Genomic DNA, 9,059 nt, shown 5'->3' on the forward strand with positions numbered 1-9,059 from the left:
TGTGTGTGTGTGTGTGTGTGTGTGTGTGTGTGTGTGTGTATGTATGTGTTTGCTATTAACTTCTTATTTTTATAGGTCTCCAGATTATGAGAACCAGTTTCTCTCTGATGTGTTTGCTGATCTTGGACTCTTTCCCTCCTTTTTGGGTTGCCATCTCCGACTTTAGTACGAAAGGTTTCTTTTTCATCTCACTATTACATTTTATTTTGTCATTTGATGTTATCTCTTAAGACCTTGTTCTTTGCTTGCGAGAGACAAAAAGTGAATTTGGAAGGGAAGGGAGAAACTGGAGGAATAGAGGGAGGGAAAAAAGAAAATGATAATAAAATACAGAGCATGACTTGAAAAAAGATAGTGAAGATAATCATAGGTGTATGTTCATTTTTGATAATTTTATACATTCTAATGTGGCAAGTTTCTTTTTAACTATTTCATGCATCTATATAATCTAGCTTTTTTCTATTTTATAGATGTATACAATGGGTTTGGTAATTTTACCCTCCACATCACCCTGCCTTATCTTCATCTCACTCTTTGTTAATTATTATTTCCAAGTAAGTTCCTCACCTTTCTTCATTGCTTGTTCTCTGTGTGTAACCCATTGAATATACTTAGTGTTACTGAACTAATCACAGACAGACCTATAGAAGTTTGGGCAAATGACTAATGGCTATGTCACCAAGGAATATGACTCTATCCTAACCCACAGCCTGTTAAATGCCAGTGGCTCCTTAGAGACAAGTGGACACTTGTAACTCCTCCATCTGTGACAGACTGTTAAAGGACCAATTTTGTGAGAGACTTACGCAGACAACCAAAGCTTCTGTGAGTTCATGATCGCAATGACCATGAAAGCATTTCACAGCACTCCTGTCCACCTCAAGTTATTTTGTTCTTTCTGACCCTGTTTCTACAAGGTTCACTGGGCCTCAGAGGAGATGGTATAGGTTTCCTGTTTAGGGTACTCAATGGCCACTCGGCGTGTTTACCAGTTATAAATCTTTGTGTTAACAAACACCCACTATGAAAAGAAGGTGTTTTGACAAAGACTGAGGATAAAAGTAGTCTGTGAGTAGAAAATAAATATTCACAAAGCATTTTGGGAAAAATATACATTTACCAAAGCAGGCAATGGCAGAACCCACTCAAAGGCTTATGATCTCAAGTCTGAGCTTTTAAACATGTTTACAGTAAAAGGCAGTGAAATGGGCCTAAATGGAAAATAGCAAGTAGTTGGTTGTACCGTAATAGTCATGCCTTTATTGTACCAGTGTGCCTGCCCTGTCTGGCAGGTCAGTATTTTAGAATGCAGGAAGCATATCTGGGTTAAACCTTTAACTTTTTATCTCCCAGTTGCCTGTATATCACCGAGTACTGTGAACACTCACCTAGAGAGAAGACATTTTCATTCAGTTCCAGCTTGACTTCTCAGTGTTCCATAGGTAAAATGTGTTATATCTTCAGTAAGAAGTCTTCCAATCTAGTTCTGTATGATAACCAAAAGCAACAGAGGTGCTTCTTATATGGTGCTTTATTTTCCTTTTGAAACCTATGGCTTCTAGGGGCAGTGTTATACATTCATGCAGAGTTCCTTCATTCAAGGCTTTTGAGAGTTTTTAATATATATAAATCATTTTTGACAATTTTTAAAGGAGTGCATTTTCATGTTTTTCATATAGAGTTCTGGCTAGCCCTCCCTCGCCTCTCTCTTTCATCCTTTTTCTAGTTGTTTTTTTAAACACCAGTATTTGTGACCCTACTTTCGTAGCCATATACTTTATCCTCCTTAAGGCTTCCGCTATCCCTCCAGCTCCCTAACAACTATTCTTAAATGTATGCAATATTCTTAATCCCTATGAAAATTTAAATTAAAAACACCTTTGAGATTCTATCTCATCTCATTCAGAATGGCTGTGATCAAGAAAGCAGATGACAACTAATGCTGGCTAGGCTGTGGAGAAAGATAAACTGGTACAAACACTGTGGAAATCACTGTGGAGGTTTCTCAGAACACTAAAAGTAGAATACCAGATCACCCAGGTAAAGCACTCCTGAAAGACTGTATCTGAAGACAAAGATTCCTGTGCATCCCTGCCCATTGCTGACTTAGTCAAAATAGCTAGGAAATGGAATCAGCCTAAATATCCATCAGCGGCTGAATGGACTTTGGAAATGTGGTACATATGTACAACAGGATTCTACCTCACTATAAAGAAAAGAGAAATTATGAAATTTGCATTAAAATGAATGGAATTGGAAAATATTATACTGAGCAAAGGAGGCCAGGCCCAGAAAGACAAACACCATATGTTGGTTCTCATGTGTAGATGCTAGCTTTGAATTTTTAGATTTATGTGTTTGAGTAAGAGTGTGAGTCTGTAAAGGCCAGGAAGCAAGAAAGGAACAGATGTATTTTCAAAGAGCATATTCCCTTGGCTACCTCTCTTCTCTCTGACCTCACCCCCCTTCGCTTCATATTTCCTCTCAACCTTGCTCTCTTCTGTGAGAATACACACAACTGTTCTCTACGGTGCTATTTTAAATAGCAATGTGTGCTGTGTGTCTTCTAATTACACCACATCTTCAACAACACTTGGCGTACCCAGTTGTAATAGTACTCACTCTATTCCGTGTTTAATATTATCTTGCATTTTAATTTATATTTTCTAAGAATTAATGGAGTTAAGTTTTAGAGCTGTTTACTTTCCCTTCCTATATCTGCTTTGGTGAAGACTCTGCCTGAATGTTTTATTTTAATGTTTTTAGGTTTTGTATTGGATTTTGAAGTTTCTTTACCTATTCTGGATACTAGTCTTATATGAGATTTGTAGTTTACAAATATCTTTCCCAGTCTGTGACTCTTCTTCTCGAAATCTTAGCAATGGGACTTAAAGATAATAACCTTATTGCTGTTGTTGTTTGTTTTATTTTTTTAAGGATGTCCAATACTTTTTTTCTGGATCATTTATTTGTGATTTTTAAAAAAGAAATGTTGTCTAATTCAAAGCCCCCAAATATTCACCCTTTTATTTTAGAAATGTTATTGTTTGCATTTTATATGTGATGGTGATATTTGGTTTGAGGTCATGATGGTTAAACTTCATTTTTAATTTGACTAGATTGGGAATCAGCTAGAAGACACAACTTAGTGTTTCACAAATGTTTAATTCAGGATGGAAGACCTACTCTGAAGATGGTAGGTAATGCCATCTCAATATAGCAAGAGAAGAAGCCATCTAATCTCTAACATTCATCTCTCTCTGCTTCCTGATTTTGGATACAATATGAACACATACACCCCTTATACTTCCCCACCGTGATAGACTGAATCACTCCAAATCTTGAGCCAAATAAACTCATCTTTCTATGTTGTTTGTCATTTACTTTGTCACAGCAATGGGAAAACAAAAACAATACAGTGGTATTCTGTATTTTCTGCTACTGTAAAAGAAATTTCATTGAAGTCTCCACTTTCATTAGTTTGGTGCTTGTTTTTAGAAATGCAATTATATTTCATATCTATTAACTGTATATCCACACTAAGTTCATTTTTTACTGTGAGTAGGGGTTTTTTTTTGAGATTTTATGGTTTTGCATAGACAATTGTTTTTGCTTGCATATTAAACGTCCCCAACTAGTAATACTCTTCGGGAATATTCTTCAAATTTTAGGAGGTGGGGCCTCATTGAAGGAAATAGGTCACTGGGCACCTAGAATTCTCAACAGAGGAAAATCAAATGGTTGAGAAATGCTTGATGAAATGTTCAACATCCTTAGCCCTCTGGGAAGTGCAAATCAAAACTACTTTGAGGTTTCTTCTAAACCAGCCAGAATGGCAAGATCAACAACACAAATGACAGACAGCACATGCTAATAAAGATTCATAACAAGGAGAATACTACTTTATTGCTGGAGGGAGTGCAAACATGTATTGCCACTATTGAAATCAGTATGGTGGTTCCTCAGGAATGTTGGAATAGATCTACTTCAAGATGTAGCTGTACCACTCTGGGGCATATACCCAACGGACTCTATTTTCTACTACAGAGACATTTGCTCAACCATGTTCACTACTACTTTATTTGTAATACCTGGAAATTAGAAACAACCTAGATATTCGTCAACAGACAAATGTATAAAGACAATGTGATACATTTATACAATGGGATATTACTCAATTCTTACAAAAATTAAATCATGAAACTCACAAGTTAATGGATGGAGATAAAAAAAATCATCCTGGGTGAAATACCACAGTCCCCAAAGGACAAATGTGGAAGTATTATTAGCTCATATGTAGATTTAGCTGTTGAGTCTTCAATAATCAGGATACAATCCATATAACCACAGAGGCTAGGTATAGAGTAAGAAACTGAGGAGGGGTGTTGGATCTCCCTAGGAAGGGGAAATAAAAATAGATAATTACAGATGGATCCTGGGCGAGTAAGGTGACTGGAATAGGAGGATCTAATGAGATGATTTGCCTGACTGCTAGGCAAGAGCTTCCAATGCAATATGGAATGAAAATTTCTTGACAGCAAGATTTCCATCTTGCTTTTACCTTAGTGTGGGGGCACTTAGCCTTTCACCTTTAATATTATGTTCCTTGGACAGTTTTATCAGGAACCCTTGACAAGTTAAGGAACTTCTTATCTTTTTCTAGTGTGATCAAAATTAGAGTTGGATTTTCTTCAAACATGTTCTTACATGTAGTTACTAAGGTAAGGTTTTCTTTTTTGTTGTTGTTTATGTAAAGAATTACGTCAATTGATAGAGATCCTGAGATAAATGTCACTTTATCCTGTGTGAATTATTTTTGTGAATTATTGGATTTATTATTTATAAAATTTTGTTTATTGTTTCCCCGTGCATTCAATGACATGTATTAAGTTTTCTTTTTTGTTGATATACATGTTTGATTTGAGTAGAAGTCTTAGCCTCAAAAATTCACTGCCCCTTTAATTTTATTTTATGGTGTTACTATTATAAATCTCTTTCTTAAATACTTAATTGCATTTGCTAAGCAACCGGACAGTGAATTTTTCTGTTTAAAACTGCAAGTCACATCTATTTAGCAGATATGGTACTATTCTGGAGGGACAAGTATTGGTTTAGAATTTTCAGAATCACTCATCTGAAGACAGAACATTCAGCACAGTTATGGAAGTTCAGAGTGTTGTGTTGTACTATTGAAATATGCTAAGAGGACCGTTCTAAATGGTCTCACCACACATGGTAGACAACATGGAAAGTGGTGGATATCTCTATTAGTTTATTGCAGTAATCATCCCGACGTCTAACTACATAAAGTGATAGAAGATGATAGAAATATGATAGATGGATAGATAGATAGATAGATAGATAGATAGATAATAGAGATAGATGATTGATATATAGATGGTTGATAGATAGTAGAAAGATAATATGCATAGATGATAGATGGATATATAGATGGAGAGATAGATAATTGATAGCTATATAGATGACAGATGGTTGGTAGATAGATAGATAGATAGATAGATAGATAGATAGATAGATAATATACATAGCTGATTGATAGATATAGAGATGATAAAGGATAGGTAGATATTAGAGATAGATAGATAGATAGATAGATAGATAGATAGATAGATAGATAACTCAGTTTGAAAATGAGTAATTCATCTTTTGATTTCCTATGTCTGAAAAACATGCCTTTGGTTTGAAGCATAGTTTTACTAAATAGAATTCTACCTTGACATTTTTTTCTATCAGGAACTGCAAAAATATTTTACAGCGTCTTCACTTGCATTTTTTGAGTCTACCATCATACTCCTTGAACACAGCATGACTCTTGTTTCTCTTGTGAGGGTTAGGACTTTCTTCCTGTCACTGGTTGTGAATTAGCTGTTAATCATATATCTTGTTTTGTTCATTTCTTGTAGCTAAAATTTGTTGCTGCTTAATAGTTTTTCTATCAAATTTAGAGCATACTTGGTATCATCATCTTCCATCTTCCCCACCACACACCACTCCAAGGATTCTCATTACATATCTTTAGGCACATTAAAGTGGCTCTGCCCTTACTTTTCTCTTCTTTTCTTTGTAGCCACTGGATGTTTCCTCACAGGTGGCTTCAACTGCTCTGTGCTCAACTTTGCTGTTCCTTCTGTACTTTTGGGGGTGATTGTGTCATTAATTCTCTTTGTATGTATTTCAGAATTTGTTACCTTCATCTCTACATACTTGATTTTGGATTTCTAATTATTATTTCTGTATCTACTTATTTTTAAACACATGCAAAAGGTGTTTTGGTATGCTGTGATGATTTTAAGGTGCATCAGGTCTGAGCCTCATTTGATTGGTTAATTGTTTACCATGCAGCTCTCTTTCCTATTAATTTGAATATCTAATGATATTTCTATGATACAATGATATTTATTTCTTTGCTGACAAATAGATACTTATCTACTCCCATGAATATTCTTAGGTTTTGTTTTGTGTATTATTACTTAGAAATTATTTTATCCTTCCTAGTTTTATGTTTATGGTATAGTACATGGGTCCTGCACATAACTCATTTTAGGGTGAATTAATATGCATCATTGAATCCAGAGTCTCCTAGGTTTCCTTTTGATTTGTGAGTTTTTGCCTTGTGAGTAACGGAGACAGACATCTTAAGCCCTTAGTACACACAGCACTACTAGTTAATCCTTTCTAACGGTTTTCTTTGCCCAAAAAATCTGCTCCCACACTGGTGCTGACTTCTAGTTTCTACATATGAGGGCAGCCTAGTCATTCTTGTGCATCTCAGCTACTCACACTGACTGGCAAGGAACCAGTCAGATTTTCCCAAGATTCCCCTGCCTGCTGCCACAGCTGAACCACCCTCGCAGCAGTAGTGTGGGAATGTCGTGCAGGCTTTCTGCATGTTCTGTCCCCTGTACCACAGTGGCAACTGCCCTTCATTGTCTGATACACATTGTCTTCAGAGCAGTTTTCCAAATAGGTCACAGGTTTTGCTTTTCATCTTTCAAGAAGGTGAGAGCTTCCTGTTACTCCATCTTGGGTTGAAGCTGAAATTCCCTCCCCCCATCCCCTTTTAATCTATGTAATTCGTTTAGTATTAAGTCTGGTTTAACTGCACAGAAAAATGTTCTGTTATATAAACTCTTGGAGCTTTGAAATCCTATTTAGGATTGTCTTAGTTAGGGATTTACTGCTGTGAACAGACACCATGACCAAGGCAAGTCTTATAAAGGATACCATTTAATTGGGACTGGCTTACAGGTTCAGACGTTCAGTCCAGTATCATCAAGGCAGGAGCATGGCAGCATCTAGGCAGGTATGGTACAGGAGAAGCTGAGAATTCTACATCTTCATCTGAAGGCTCTTAGCAGAATACTGGCTCCCAGGCAGCTAAGACAAAGATATTAAAACCCACATCCACAAGGCCACACCTACTCCAACAAAGCCACACTTCCCAACAGTGCCACTCCTTGGGTCAAGCATATATAAACCATCACATAGACTCTTTTGAAATAATTGTACCCCAGTTTAATAGCTCATGTACACACACACACACACACACACACACACACACACACACACACACACATACACACACATACCCTTTCTCCTTCACACCAAAGGCCCCTCACACTGGATGGTTTTATACCCTAGAGGTCATTTTCTGTCTTCTTTGGTGTCTGTGGCTTATGATGAGTTGATATTTTCAAATTATATCATTGCATCCCATCTTGTGTATATGAGAGAAACAAGACCTTGAAAGTTTAATGCTTAGCCCCTAGAGGCTAGGAGCTTCATAGCCCACTCAGGCCTCTGAGGCCTCAGCCTGTAGGTTTCCTTCTGAGCTACTCTCTGTCCATTACTTCTATTGCTTCCTAAATGAAAGCTGCTGCAAAATGGCAAGTGCACTCGACCATTAGGTTGTAAACAGGAGACTGCTTTCCTATTTAACAAGAACTGGAGATGAGAGCCCTTTTGTCTGTTTGTATAAAAACCTAAAATTACACATTAATGAGCAATAAAATGTCACTGGTTGAGCTTACTGTAAACTAACTGTACAATAAATATGGAAGTCAATTTATATCAGCAAAACTGCATTAGCAGCTAAGAGTCTGGAGGGCCTAGAAGACAGCCCTACAGGTAGGTAGGAGCTGAGTGTGAGCGTGAGTTCAATATTACCCAGGAGTGCCACTCCTGCCAGATTTGTCATTGTCTGTAAAACTAGGAAACTTACAAGTCATTAGGGAAATTTGTCTGGTTATTTTTAAAGTGGACAGGGTCTACAACTACAAAGCAGATTTTTTTCAGTGATGCAGGGGACTTCATGAAAAATGAGCTTCTTTTGGACTCCACAACATCAACCCCTCTAAAACCTCACAATTTGAACAGCAAGGGCTTCTTTGATCAGTCAGAGCTGTAGTATTTGGATGTGTCATTAACTGCGCATGCATTTGGCTTTATAGCTCCTCATAAGATCTGGTAAAGGATGTGGGGAGCAGAATTCTATTTACAGTGAAGCTAGACTAAATTTCTGTCAAGAAATCCTGTTTCCCTGTGTACTTCTATCATCAGCGTAGGGATTGATATCCTAGGAAGAAAAACTCAACTTTATATATTAAGAAACATGTGTGGGGAGGATCCAGCAAGTGGACAATGACAGAGCTCAGTTTCAGTTGATAAGCAAGCCTGGCTGTACCAGTCCTTCACAGCTATGGGTTTCTGTAGAAACTTGCCAGTCTTGGTTCAGGAAAGATGGCTCAGTAGTTAAGAAGACTCACTTCGATTACAGAGGACCCATGTTCAATTCCAGTACCCACTAGTGTCTGTAACTACAGTTCCAAAGGATCAGACACCCTGACTTCCATGACCACAAGGCTTGTGGTGCACATACATACACACAGGTAAAAATTAAAACAACAAAAATTGTACATCAAAACAAAGAGAGGGAGGGAAGGGAGGGAGGAAAGAGGGAGAAGAAAAGGAGGAGGTAAAGGAGGAGGCAGAGAGGGAGGAGAAAGAGGAAGAGGAGGTAGAAGAAGAAGAGGAGGAGG

Source organism: Grammomys surdaster, unplaced genomic scaffold (assembly GCF_004785775.1).
Source record: "Grammomys surdaster isolate TR1022 unplaced genomic scaffold, NIH_TR_1.0 271, whole genome shotgun sequence".
In the NCBI taxonomy this organism is placed as follows: domain Eukaryota; kingdom Metazoa; phylum Chordata; class Mammalia; order Rodentia; family Muridae; genus Grammomys; species Grammomys surdaster.